Source organism: Myotis lucifugus, unplaced genomic scaffold (genome assembly GCF_000147115.1).
Source record: "Myotis lucifugus unplaced genomic scaffold, Myoluc2.0 scaffold_168, whole genome shotgun sequence".
Lineage (NCBI taxonomy): Eukaryota > Metazoa > Chordata > Mammalia > Chiroptera > Vespertilionidae > Myotis > Myotis lucifugus.
In genome coordinates, this window is record NW_005871216.1 from 1,929,490 (window position 1) to 1,944,503 (window position 15,014).

Here is a 15,014-nt window from a genome sequence, read left to right on the forward strand (position 1 = left end):
ATCAGCGACTTGACCTTTCTCTGCCTCGCTTCCCTTATCCATGAAATGGAGATAAACAACAAGATCAGCCTCGTGGGGCTGCTATAAGGACTGAGTGAATTATTGTATACAAAATACTATGAATCTCTAAGTGATAGATATCCAGTGAATGAAGGCAAGGGCTAGGAAGTTCCTGAATTTTGCTAATTCACAGAAAGTGAAACATAAAAAGAATGTTACAGAGTTAAGAACATGAGGTAGATATCAGGATCTGTCTCTTTCTTCATGTGCGGATCTGATCCTGTCTCTTCCTCACTCTGAATTTATTTCTCCTTCTGCATAATGAGAAGTTTGGCTCTCACAGCCAGATGATCTTTGAAGGGTAATATCCAGTAATGGTTATTAATGGTTATTTCTTTGCCTGTAGGACTTTCACTTGTGTAATGTTCCAAGTTAGAAGTTAAACTCAGAAATTAATGTCTGGTTTGCCACTGGAAGCACAAAGCTGTACCACTGGTAGATCACTGTACTAACCATGATTGTTGCCAGCTTTTACCGAGCATGGGCTAGTGCCAGGCATTGAGCCAAGTACCATCATTACCCTGTTTATTTTTCCCAAGAAACCTACAAAGAAGTTATTACTGTGATTCGCATTCTACAGATGAGAAAACAGATGCTCGGGGGTTGTTAGTAGTTGAACAGGGAGTAGGATCTTTACTTGTCTGGCTTTATTCCCTACTGCCTGTGAGAATCCCCTTTGGAGCATGCCTGTTCAAATACCTCTGGGGACAGGAGCCTGTTATCTTTCAAACCAGTTCATTATGAAGCATTCTGAATAGCTCATGACTTTGGACTTGGACTCTAGGCAGGCTTGATTTGGGTAGAGGGTTGAGGGAAGGGAAATTATAAATTCCCCCAAGATGTCTCTGCTGGTGTGTTCAGTGGTTAGAGTGTCAGCCCTTGCACCAAAGGGTCTTGGGTTCAACTCCCAGTCAAAGGAAGGTATCAGGTTGATGAATCCCTACCCCAGTCCTGGTGTATACAGGGGACAACCAATCAATGTGCCTCTCTCACATTGATGTTTCTCTGTCTCCCCCCTGACCCCCTTCCTCTCTCTCACTTCCATTCTCTATAACAATCAATGGAAAAAATATCCTCAGGTGAAAATTAACAAAAACATGAAATAAAAATAAATAAATTCCCCCGAGGGAAGTCTTCAGGAGCATTGTGCAACAGGTTGGTCAGAAGGCAGAACCTCTGTCCTCACCTACCTGGGCCTGGCCCAGTCCTGCTGGAGATAGAGCTGGGGCGTTAGAGCAGGGGGTGCTAAGATCTTCCCAGACAGTCTAGGTTGGGGTTTAGCCGAATTCAAAGCATCAGAAATTTGTGTCTATAATCACTAGTCAGTTGAGACACATTCCCTGGGGGGCGGGGGGTGTTTGGGGTGCAGTGGGTCAGGGAACACATTAACAAACAGTTTGGAGCAAATCAGGATGCAAATTGAAAGGGGAAATTGGCTCCAGGATGACTGGAGCTTGGCTTTGTTGGGTTTGCTCTCTTTCCAAAAATAAAAGTCTTGCTTGGATAGCTCCAGAGACTCATCATTCTCAACAGGATAAAGTTCAAACTCCTTGGGGTGGCATTCAAGGCCCTTCACTATCTAGCCCCAACTCACCCTCTTACCTTCTTCTCTAACCACATGCCCAGCCCAGCCCCAGCAGAGAACTCCACACAGCTCCTTGCATACTCCGAGCTTGTTCTTGCCTCCATGTCTCTGCCTGTGCTGTTTCTTCTGCCCAGAGCACAACCACAGGCACCGTGTCTCAGTGACAGCAATCTGTTTTCAAACCTGTTGGATTTCCTCTTCCACTTCTGAGACTCTTCTGAATAGTCCCGGCAAAGAGAGAATCTTTGCTGCCTCTGGATTTGCAACTAATCACACAATAAACCAAGGAACATCATATGGAAATATTGAGAGTTAGGGCATTGAGCGGGTCCACAAAGCATTGTGGAAAAAAAAACACACACACAAAACTCCTAGGGCTGACTATCGATGTGGTTCTGAAAATGTGGCGTAACTACGAAACTAATTTAAGAATGATACAGAATGTGCTCCTTAGTTCAGACAGTTTGTTTGCTGTGTTGATGTTATGCTTGAGTCCAACTACAGGACTGTTAGGGAAATCTCTACAACTTGTTCAGGAAGTTAGCCAGGGTGCGGAAGCCTTCCCTGGGGCATTTTAACATGCCGTTCCATCACAGGTTTCAAGTTTTGGTTTTCACCCAATGTCTTAACATAATTATCAGTACTTCCCCTTTTATTATCAAGAATCCCAGTGTGGAAGATAAATTATATGTCACTCTAGCACTGAACAACCAAACAAGAGCTTGTCTAGGTGGTGACTTTTCTAAGGCTTTGCCATCTATTGGACGCCAGTCCACTTTTCCTGATCCAGCCACTGTCCTCTTCTCTGTGACAGAATAAATAGCTCCGCCTATACACTCTCATGGCAATGGGTACTTCCCTTTGGCCGCTTTTTTCCTTCTAGGCATTGGGCTTCCTCACTGAGGACCACACTGCATTCAGGGTTCCTCCTTGCACAAGCCCTGCTCATAGTAGGTGCTTAGCAAGAGGTGGTGGTGTGAATTATTTTGGAAAAAAATGTTCCCCAAGGGGTTTTTGTTTTGCTTTATTTTATTTGCAGTCATCAAAAATAAATAAATAAAGGCTTCATAACTTTATTTAACTTAAGTCTTTATACCTGAACACTGAAATGTAGATATGATATGTAAGTCTTAGAAAGGGAAATGAAGTAATGTTTAGAAAAATGACAAGAAGTGCCCAAACACGATTTTTGATTGTTTTGAAATGTTAAGGCTGTATCAAGCCTCTTTGACTATCCTTTAAATTTGAATAGAGACTTCCTTTGCACTAAATAGAATCAGAACTTTTCTTTCTACTCTTCTGTATTCTTCCTTAAAAATTATGTATTACTTTTTTTGAACAAGTATCTTTTTTTTCTTTAGTAAGTATGACATATTAACTAGAAAAGTTTTTATTAGAAAAGATACAAATGCTGAAACAAAAAAAAATCATTTCCTAAAGCCTTGAGAGATCATTTAAATAAACCCTTTTATTTTTGGGGGGTGGGGGGCAGCATATGAAATCTAAGAAACTAACAGAGGCCCAAAGAATTTAAATGATCGAACAGAAGCCTCAGAGCTAGTAAGAGGCCAAGTTCATTTGGACCTCGTTCTCTGAATCCATGTCTCTTGATCCTTGCACATCAACCCTCTAATTTTTTGGACTGACAAAGAGCTCTGGAGCAGGCACACTCTTATCTCATCAGACCTGGTGTTCAAATATGAACTCCATGCCTCAACTAGGCTTATGTGGATGAAGTTAATCTATACAGCCCCAAATTCAAAGGAGTCAAGGAGAAAAATTGTACATAAATTAGGGTTTGCAGCAATGGGCTTTGGAGTAAGGCAAACTGGGGTTCAGATCCTGATTTCCTACTTACTTGCTGAGTGACATTGGTCAGGTTACTTAACCTCTCTGAGGCTTAGTTTGCTTATCTTTAAAATGGGAATAACAGTATTTTTCTTGTAGGGTTTGGTGAGGTTTAAAAGAAATAGCATTTCTTAATACTCACCAGTTTCTGGAATCAGTAAACATTCAATAAATTATAGGCATTATTATAATTATATTCATATTTAACATTATATATTATAAAATGTCCTTAAATTATGTATTATCATTATTATTTTTATTACTCTACTACCGAGACTTGCACGGAAGGAGAGCTTATCAATTTCAAATAGAAACTATGCAGGCAGATCTTTCTGCCCTAATACTTGGATGCTAGTCCCACAAGCAGTTTGATCTAAGAAATCTGCCTTTGCGGAGGTGGTGGTTGAAATCGGAATTGTGTGTAGAAGGGCCTGTGTGACTGGTTCCCCTGGTATCAGACATTTTCTTACGTCCCTAAATTTCTTGATATTGTTTTTTTTTTTTGTTTGTTTGTTTGTTTGTTTTGCTTGGGTTTTGCAAAACTTCCTGCTGGGTAGTTTTAGTCGTCCTTCCTACTAGTTTGCAAGAGTCCATTATAATGATTATAAAGCTGGAGGTCATATATAAAAGTACTGATAGGTCAGAAAAAGGCAAAAAGAAGGAAGCTAGGTCCTCATGTTCATTCACTTTAAATATCTGTTACTAGTTCTTTCTTTTATAATTTTTCATGGTTATTTTCTTTTCTCTTTTTTTACCCCCCTCCCCACTTCCACAGACATCTATTTACCAATGAACATAGAAGCAACCTTGATACCAAAGAAATCCATTCATTCAAGTATTCACCAACTCATTTGATATATATTATTTTATTAAATACCTTCATTCTGAGCATAGACATTCAGATTTCATAAGCTGTTTATGGAATATGAACAGACCTCAGTTCAAACCTCAGCTTCTCTAGATCCTATAGATTTGATCTTGGGCAGATTAGCAACCTACCCCTCTGAACCAGCTCCTTCTCTCAAGCTCCCTGTCTCAGCCCTGACAACATCACCATCTTCCTGTTCCAGTTCAGAATGTGGGAATTATTTTATTCTCATTAACCATCATCTCTATCATCTCCAACAGTTATTTATTGAGAACCTTCTCTGTCTCATGCCGTCTGCTGGGCACAAGGAGACCTGCCCCCAAGGAGTATACCTGATGGTCAGGTACGCCCATAAACACACAGTGAATGTGTGTAATGATAATAAAAGCCCACGCCTATTGTACACTTAATTATTGCTAGGCACTATTCCAAGAGTTTATATGCATTCAATTTTTTTAATTATGTCAATAACCCTAAGAGATAGGTACTATTATATTTTTTAGTTGATAGGTGAGGAAACTGAAGCAACAGCGATTAAACACCATGTCCAAGGTCACACAGCTCGTTAGCAGTGGAGACAGAATGCAACAGCTTTGAAAGTCGCCTTCAAAACCATTGCTATTAACCTTCCATGAACTCTTCTCTGCCTGCGGGCATGATGGCAGGGCTTCAGGGTGCCAGAGGAGGAGCTTCTAACCAGACTGAGCCCTAAAATGTGGGTAGGGGGTAGCCAGAGCAATCCTCCCATCCCCCTTCTATCCCCAGGGTAGGCTCTCACGTGGACCAATCCTTCATTGGTCCCACTCCCTGCTAGTCCATTCTTCCCACTGTGCCACAGTGATTTTTCTAATCAAGCCTGATCACATTACTGCTTTTGTACTTGTGTTCATAAACTACAGGAGAAAGTCTGCACTCCTAGCTCTCAGATTTGCTCCCAGCCCTTTCATGAACATCTTTTTGGTCCTCTGAGGGCAACATGCTCACTTCTGCCTCGGTCAGTGTCAAATCTGACTCCTTCAGCTCCTCTGGACCCTTCTACACTCAGCTCCTTTCTGGTATGCCTTTCTGGATCCCACAGACAGAGTGAGGTCACACCCCAAATACTCTTAGCTTTTCCCACTGAATTGGAGAAGTTGACTTTTGAATCTGTCTCCTTCATTACACAGTGAGCCCCTTGAGGAGTATTTCCCAGCTCCTAACAGGGCCTGACACTTAGTGAACACTTAGAATGAATGAATGAATGAATGAATGAATGAATGAATGAGTAACTAAATGAATGAGTATTGAGAAGGACAAATTTTATGTTTTTTTGTTTGTTTTTTTTATCTGTTGCAGCTCAAAGTACAGTGCTGAGGACATGGACATATTGATTCTCCTCTCACACGTCAATGGGGTACAGTCAGAACTATGAAAGGGTAAATGCCACCCATGTAGTCAGAAACAGATCACGAGAAAAGCCCTGGACAAGTGGTTAGGAGATCTGGGATTGTTGTCTAGGCCCTATCACCAGTTAGCTGTGTGACCTTCGATAAGACATTCATGTCTCTGAGCCGCCACTTCCTCAGCTATAATACTGCTGTGAAAAGTTCAAGTGAGCATGGGTGCTGAAGAACTTTGTCACATGCTGGACAGGCTAGTGGCATCAGTGGCATGATTTCTCCAGCTGCCCTGCAAGTATTAGTCCAAGTTGGGTTACTCAGCGCTACTGCAGGCCATGGGGCAAGCCTTTCCACCCTTTCTCCTCTTCTTGGCCTCAGTCCAGAAGATTTCCATCTGTACCTTGTCTACAAGCCAGACTCTGAACCTAGAGTTTGGAAAAACAGGCAAATTATATTCGTCCAGGTGTATCCTGTCTATATACTGAGCTGTAAGGCCAAGTTTGTTCTCAGAATAAAGTGAGTGAGCGTGTGTGTGTGTGTGTGTGTGTGTGTGTGTGTGCGCGCGCGCGTGTGCGCGCGCTTGCATTAGGAGGACAGAGTTCAGGATAGTAAAGGTAACTGTAGAGTAGTGGTAAGAGCTCTGAACTTGGCATAAGAGTATTTTGGACTTAATTCTACCACTGCCATGTGTTCTGGGTGACAGGTTATTGTAACTTCTTGGGGGGCTCCCTCCATCATCTCTAATATGAGCGATGTATTTGCCACAGGTTCATTGTAAAGATTAAATGAAATACAAATGTAAGGCAGCTAGCATAGTATCTGGTGTGTAGTATATACTGCATAGATGTTTGCTTGTTGATTTTTATTGACTGAAATTGGTTTCTTGAGAAAAGGAAGAAAAAGATGACAAGCATACTAATGATGTCATTGCTTAGAGTAATGAACTAATTGATACTTTCCAAAAAGTAGGGCAAACTAAAGGTGTAATACAGAGATATAATTGAAATGGTAACAGCTAGGGCAGAAATACAAACCACCCCAAATAGCAGGAAAACTAGACACAAAAATAACAAACCCGTTTATACAGTGAGTAATATAAATACATTAAAATAAATAAATGAATGGAGAGTAAAAGGTAACTAGCTTAACTTCTGATTCCAGCCAAGACGGATAAGAGGCCTGGATTTACTCTCCCACCTGAAACAACCGAAAAGACCCGACAGTATATCAAACAGTGGTTCTCAGAGCACCAGCTATCTGGAAATGAAGCAGCGACCCCTGAAAGACAGGAAGCCAGTGAGGTGAGTCCTGCAAGTGACCTGGTTTACTCTCTTGAAAGGGTTTCCAGGCTGTGGCCTGAGGAAGGAATCCAGACAGATCCTGGAAGACCCCTGGGGTGAAGAGAAGAAGCTGAGAGTCCAGAGAGACCACGGCAGAAGATTCCCAGGGCAGAGTGCGGGAGAGCAGGAGGGCACAGAGTGTTCATGGGTGTGTGCATATGTCCAGACTGATCCAAGTACGCATTTTAAAGATTCACTTTAGCATGTATAAATCATACCTAACCGGTTTGGTGAGTGGATAGAGCATTGGTCTGCTGACTGAAAGGTCCCAGGTTCGATTCTGGTCAAGGACATGTACCTCAGTTGCAGTCTCGATCCCAGGCCTGGTTGGGGCACATGTGGGAGGCAACCAATCTATGTGCCTCTCTCATATTCATCTTTCTGTCTCTCCCTCTTCATTCCTATCAGAAAATATTAAATTCAAGTTAAAGAAAATACTAAACCAAACAGAGAAGGGTATTTAAAATGATAAAGTATGCCATTCATAGTGAGGCTATAAGAATTTTGAAAATCCATGCACCAAATTACACAGCAGCAATATTTAAAAAAGCAGAAATTAGATATGATATAAGAAGACATTAACTAAAATAAAATCATGGGATTAAAATTAAATTAATCAAGTGGATAATAATAAATAAATGTAACATATATCTGAACAAGTATAAAAAAATATAATTGGTATATTTCAAATTCTTATGTTTTTTCAAATGCCCATTTTATACTCATAAAAATGTATCAAAAAGTCCAAAGCTCAAAACTTCCAAAATGTGGAAATATTTATGGTAATATCTTCTTCTTACAAAGCCATAAAACTAGAAATGTATAATAATATTAAAAATAACTTAGAGATTTATGTACTTCAGTTAATAACTTTTAATTTAGACAGAATTTTGAAAATAGCATCAGTAAAAATATTATGTATTAAAGCCATGAGATCTTGAAAAGGCAGCTTTAGAGAAAAATCTATACTTGATATTTACATCAAGTAAAAATTCCAGGAGCCAATGGAGCAAACATATGTCTAAAATTTGAAAAAGAGTAGCCAACTACATTGTTGGAAAGCAGAAAGAATAAATTAATAAAGAAAAAGTGAAAAAATAACTTAGAATATAGGAAAATCAGGACAAATAAATAAAAATTGTTGAAAGACTTGTTCTTATTAATACAATAGGTGAACCACTGGATCACCAGATCATTGTAAAAGGGGGGGGAGATGTCTAGAAAAGGCAATTCCTAAAAGTTAAAACATGAGGATAGAACCAAGAAGCATTAAATTAAAATAAATAAATGAAGCACTTCTTCGCAAAGAAATTCTCTGAAAATCTGGATGAAATAGATAACTTGTGGGAAAATGCAACTTACCAAAGAGAGCCTAAAAGATATAGGAAGCTAAAGAGATTGATTTGTATAGGAGAAATAGAGAAAGTAGTCAATGATGTACTCCCTTCCCCCATTTTTCTTAGGCTTCCTTGCACTAGGAAATTCTACAAACCCTTTAAATACTACTTAACCTGTCAGGTCTAGAATAAATTATTTTTAAATATATTTTATTGATTTTTTTTTTACAGAGAGGAAGGGAGAGAGACAGATAGTCAGAAACATCGATGGGAGAGAGACATCGATCAGCTGCCTCCTGCACATCTCCCACCGGGGATGTGCCCGCAACCCAGGTACATGCCCTTGACCGGAATTGAACCTGGGACCTTTCAGTCCGCAGGCCAATGCTCTATCCACTGAGCCAAACCGGTTTCGGCTAGAATAAATTTTTAAAAAACCATCAAGTTTTTTTCTTTTTTAAGAAGTGAGAATTCACTGATATAAAATCTAACAAAGATTGCACAAAAGATGGTTAGTACTGATTCAAAAATCCTAAATAAAATATTAACAAACAGAATGGAGAAACACATTAGCAGAATAACACATCATGATCAAGTTTGGGTTTAATCCAATTCAAGGATGATTAAATATAATTTACTGTATTAGTATATATAAGAAGAAAACCCACATAATCATCACCATAGATACTGAAGAAGCATTTTACAAATTTCAACAGTTACTTTTTATTTTTAGAAAGCCAATGAAATAAGGATATTTGAATATTCCACATGTGTTAAATGCCTGTCTCAATCCAAAAGCTAACAGTATGGTAAATGAAGAAATTCTAGTCCTGTGTTGACCAATATGATAATCACTATCCACAAAGTAGCTATTTACATTTAAATTAATTAAAACTAATAAAATTCCTCAGTCTTCATAGCCACATTGCAACAGTCCAAGAGCCTCATGTGGCTAGACTTTGATTAGAGGTAGTCTCACTAAAAATGCTCACTTTCAACAGCTACACTATACTAGATGTGTTAGTGCAAAAAGAGTAATAAATAATGTGAGATATAAATATTAGAAAGGAGGAAATAAAACAATCGCAGTTGGCAGATAATATGGTCGTATACCCGGTAAAACGAACAGAATCAGCTAAAAGCCACCATAAATAAATAGATTATTCAGTAAGGAAGTGGCATACAAAAATAATATATAGAAATCAATAGTTGTTACATATATAAATCACAAATAGCTAGAATGGCCAGGATAACAGGAAAAAAAAATCCATTCACAACATTAATCAAATTATTAAATACCTAAGTGTAGACTCTATAAAAAACAATCAGCTAAATATGAAGAAAACTAACTAACTAAATAAATAAATATGAAGTAAACTTAAAAACACTCCTGAATATCACAAAGCAAACTTAAATAAGAAAGTATATTGCATTTTTGTGTAAGAAGCTGCAATCTCATAAATATATCAATTTTTATAAGCTCAATAAAAAGGCTAGACAAGTATTGGAGGTTGGCAACCTCTACCAGATAGTAACATATAACAAAGCATCAAAGATGTAAACAACTTGATATTAGTGCTTGAGTTGGTATAGTCTAATAGAACAGAAGGAGTCCAACAATTGGCTCATACTCTATGATGATTAAATTTATGATGAAAGTGACATCTCATATCTCTGGGAAAAAGATTAACTAATCGTTAAATGGTGTTGGGGGAAAATGAGTAGTGTTCTAATTATTATTACTGCATAACAACCCTCCCCCCCCCCAAATTAATGGCTTCAAACTACATTTATAGTGCTCACAAATTCCGAGTGTCGGGATTTCTGGAAAGCCTCGGCTGGGCAGGTCTCATTTGGGGGGGGGGGTGGGCGGGATCCCCATAAAATTGCGATCAGATGTTAGCGGAGGCAGTAGTTATGTGAAGGCCTGATTGGGACTGGAGAATCATTTCACGGTGGCTCTATGACATCACTGGGCTGTTGGTAATGAACCTGTTTGCTGAGGTCTTTTAGTTCCTTCCACATAAAGGATCATGGGGGCTCATTTTCCTTAGAGTGAGCAATCCGGGAGGCCAAGGTAGAAGAGGCAATACCCTTAGTGATCAGCCTCAGAAGGCACAGGCTGCCACTACCACAATATTCTCTTGGTCAAGGCAGTTACACAGGTCTACCAGTTTCACCTCTTTCTGAAGGAGTGTCCATGTCACATTGTCAGAAGAAAATGTGGGATGGGATATATATTGGTATGACAATCTTTGGAAAACACAAAATACCATAGGTAGACATCTGGTTATGCAAATTTTAAATATTAAAATAAGTATCAAATGTATTCTAATATACAAAATGAATTCATAACTATAGGAAGAAAATACGGGAAAGAAAATCCCTTTGCAATCTGAGAATTAATGTAAATTTAATTGACATTCATTACAACTAATAAAATTAAAATTTTAATTCCTCAGTCTCAATGCCACATCTGAAGGGGCCGATAGCCACTGTGGCTGAGATTCAGAAGGTGAGGAATGAGTAGAAGGGGGCTGAGTGGGCCGAGCAAGGGGAAGAGCATGTGCAAAGCTGCCAGGAATGGAAAGAATGCCAAAATGGCTGGAGCTCTGAGGTCAAGGGGAAGAGCGTGCAAAGTGGGGTGAGGAGGTAGAGCAAGCAGGATCACCAGGGCTCTGAGGAATTTGGAAGGATGCGATCAGATTTAGGTATTAGCAGGATGGCTTTGACAGCTGAACAGGGAAATGAATGGGAGGAAGTGAAGGAGGCAGGAGACCAGGCCAAAGGTGTAGAGTAGAAAGATGGTGCCAGGCCTGTAGCCCTCTGCAGCAACCCTCTCCCCAATGTCTGTGGGTCAAATCACCCTTTTCGAACTAGGTTCAGCTCCAGAGGGCGCTTCCAGAAAGCCTACAGCGAACTCGAGATTCTTAAACTGAGCCTGAGCACAAGGTCGGGAGGGAGTTTAAGGCCAAACAGAGGGGATGATCCAAAGCCCCCTGGCTGTTTAGCTTGGAGACTCAGAAACCAGAAATCATCCTAGCTGCCCTCACTCTGAATGAGGGAGCTGCTAGCTCAGAGACCACACCATCGCTGGGGAAGCCCATGGAGTGGAGGCTGCAGGGGTCCGGGCTTTCCCAAGGAGTTAACAAGACTTATTTCTTTGGAAGAAGTGCAGACTCTTTCTCCACTTCTTTTTATAAAGGCATCAATCATTTGAGTCACTTGAGAATAAAGCTGTTTTCAGCGAGAAGATTTCTGTGGGCTCCTGAGTAGGAGTTGGGGCGGCTGCTGTGGGAACGGCAGAACATATGGTGGTCTGTTGTGAATGCGATCTGTTTTTTGTGTTGTTGTTAAACTGCCTCTCGTTAGCATTGGGCCTGTTATGTAAGAGCACGAGGGTCCATATGGTTTGTTGCATAAGAAGCCAAAGAGGAACATGGTTTTCTGTTGCCCTGCAGCTAGTCCAATTGTGAGTTTGGAAAAACATGTGACCACAGTGTGACACTTGGGCAATGTAGTCAAGTCGTCCTGGATTTGAATATCAGTTCTACCACGGGTTAGCTGTGTGACCTTGAGCAAGTGACCTAACCTCTCTGAATTGTAAACTCAGAGACTTGATTTTCTTTCATATGAGATGGAGGAAACAGTACCAATTTCAATGAACTACAAATTATTGACTATCCAGAATGCTCAGTTCTGCATGCTTTGTATATGTTATTCTGTTTAAACCTCATAGAACCCCCTGGAAGGAGCTGTATGATCATGTTTCAGATGAGAAAACTGAGGAGCAAAGTGATGGAATGCCTTCCTTCTAAGTGAATAAAAAATCTGATGAACAGAATAAACTGGTGAATATAATAGAATCAGGGGCATAGAAAGGGAGTGGACTGACAATTCTCGGGGAGAAAGGGGCGTGGGGTGTGCGGGAAGAGACTGGACAAAAATCGTACACCTATGGATGAGGACAGTGGTGGGGTGGGTAAGGGCAGAGGGTGGGGTGGGAACCGGATGGAGGGGAGCTATGGGGAGAAAAAAGAGGCACAACTGTAATAATCTGAACAATAAAGATTTAATTTAAAAAAAAAAGAAGCCGTGGATCACATTGATGTTCTGCATAGAGGAGCCCTGGCGTTGACGCTGATTATAGAGCCGGCAAAGTACTAGGCATGGAGAGGGCGCCTGATACACAGGAACCTAGAGCGTAAGCTCCCCGAGGCAAGCCATTTGGGGGATTTTGTTCACTGCTGAGGTTTTAGCACTGAAAACAGTGCCTGGTGCAGAGTGGGCATCCGATGATAAATTCTGACTAAGTGAATGGATTTCGTATTTCTGGCATAGTTGTCAGCTCTGGAGGCAGACATGGGTGAGTTTGACTCTCAGCTCTGCCATTCATTAGCTATGACCACAGGCAAGCCATCTAGCCAGTTCATATTTTGGCACAATATTCTAGTCTGTGTATAGGGGTTAATGTTAATTCCTCAGTAACTGCCCCTTTGTCTGTCTTCCAGGCACACAAACAAACCTTCTGTCCCAGGCTTATTCATCTGTCCTCTGCCCTATTTAAAACAGGCCAAAAGCCAGGACATAACGCTACAACAACAAACTCACCTGTGCTATCTGGAGTTCAGGCAAGACATGCAAACATATGCCAAGATTAATGTGTTATCTCTATCAGAGGGCTTTGCACTGCAGCAGGTGTGTTCTTGAAGTGTGGTAATTGAACCCATGCGTAATTGCCTAGTGGTGGAATTACAGCCAAACTAGAGGACATTCATTCCAAGAAGGATTCTCAGGGAAAGGAAGGTCACGATCAATGAGTGATATCTGTATAGGGATGGAAGGGACTGTGGCAACTTGAATGCCATTCTGGACTAAATCACCCCATATTTTATAATTGGGGAGACTGCAGTCCTGGAAGGAAAGTGACTTGCTTAAAATTAAATAACTAATAGTTATCAGGAGAAGCATTCGATCCCTAGTGGGTTTGATTCAGAGACCAGTGCTCTTGCCCTAATCTAACCCACAGGTTCAAGACAGACGTCTCCAAAAGAAAAGGAAAGGGAAACAGAGCCAACATTTATGGAGCAAGTACCCTGGGCTAGACACTCAGGGAAACTCTTTGTAAACATTTTCTTTTCTCCTCATTATCGCCCTATGAAGTGAGCAACCTTGCCCTCCAATTTCACAGACGAGGACAGAGTCTCAGGGCCATGATGTAACTTACCTCATATCCCAGAGCTGGAGAGAAGCCTGACCTCTACCCCACGCCCACCAATGATTTGAACCTACACTCTAGGGTTAGATAGTCGTCCACCCCACAGATTCAAGAGTTAAGCATCTCTGCTGTCCCACCTGCAGAACTAGCTGTGAAGCTTTGGGCAGGAGACTTAGCCTCGCTGGGCCTTTGATTTTTCACCCCTAAGTAAAAACAATCATACATTCCGAAAAAATGTTGTGGGGATTAAATAAGCTCAAGCATGTAAAAATGATGACTACAGAGCCTGGCCCACAGTAAGTGCTGATTCGAGTTAGTTACAGACACACCAATCCCGCACACCCAGTCTCCCTCCTGCCCCCTGAGAAGGCAGAGGGGCTGGGATGGCCTCGCAGAGCTTTGGGGGTGGGGGTGGGGGTCACAGCCAGCCCTGGCCTCCCAGCGCCTTCTGTCTTTGTGCCGTGTTTGGCACCTGGCCCAGGACTGAGGAGTCCCCATTCGTCTCCTGTCAACTCAGCAGAACAAACTGTTTCAAGGGAAGGTGGTTCCCCTTGAGAAAATGTTCCCGTACACCCTGGAGCTCTTGCCCTGCACGTTGCAGCCATCTGCCCGACAGGGCCTGGGCCCCACCCAGCACAACCAGCACCCTGCTGAGTCACCGAAGGTAGTATGTGGTCTGAACAGCTGGTGCTTTACAGCACAGCGCCCTTTGCCCGGGTGATGGCTTTTAACCAACTTCATCTCTTGGTGCCTCGGTTTCACATTCCTTAATAGCACGGGCTGGTGATGTCTGGTCAGTATTTGAAGGGAGGTTGGGAGAGACCCCTGGAGACACTGCTGCCCTCCCTCACTTCCTACGCCTTCCTCAGTACTTGGCTCTCTGTGTGCCTCACCCCACCCCCCTCAGTCCTTAATAAGGTCCCTGCTGTAAGTCTAAGTGACAAGACCCGGCAACAGCAAGAGCACCCTTTCCTTGCTCGCTTCTTGCCACTGCGTCCTCTTCATTTTCCTCCTCTCATTCCTTCTCACTCTCTTTTGGCGGGTCCTTCCCCTGTGCCAGTCCTAAAATGCTGCAATTTCTTCAAGATTTAGATCCAACCTCCTTCCTCCTCACTCCACACACCCTCAAGTGCTCTGACCCCTGGCCTCAGGTACAATCCCCATGTTCTGGTCAAAGGCTCGGGCTCTGTCCTGGAACTGCCCCTGGCACACAGACCGCCTCTCCAGCTTCCCCGGGCTTCTCCTCCTGCTGGCTGCCAGCTCCAGCAGACTCACAGGCCCCGCACTGCACTTGCATGCTCCTCATCCTCACCCCACCCCGTGATCCGGTCTCAGAATCGCACCGCCATTCATTCAGTACATGTGCAGTGAGCACCTTC

The 15,014-nt window shown here is 41.9% G+C and overlaps 1 long non-coding RNA gene across 4 annotated transcripts in view; it reads left to right on the forward strand.

Annotated features, from left to right (window-relative positions):
* Positions 1 to 15,014, forward strand: part of LOC102437909 — a 140,982-nt gene that overhangs the window by 108,774 nt on the left and 17,194 nt on the right. For 2 of the 4 annotated variants that reach the window (XR_002831038.1, XR_002831037.1), the window contains 2 exons: positions 6,902 to 7,041; positions 12,157 to 12,294. This is a non-coding gene — a long non-coding RNA (uncharacterized LOC102437909). Of the gene's footprint in view, positions 1 to 6,901; positions 7,042 to 12,156; positions 12,295 to 15,014 lie in introns of those variants that run through there. The other 2 variants (XR_002831040.1, XR_002831039.1) reach the window with 1 other exon arrangement.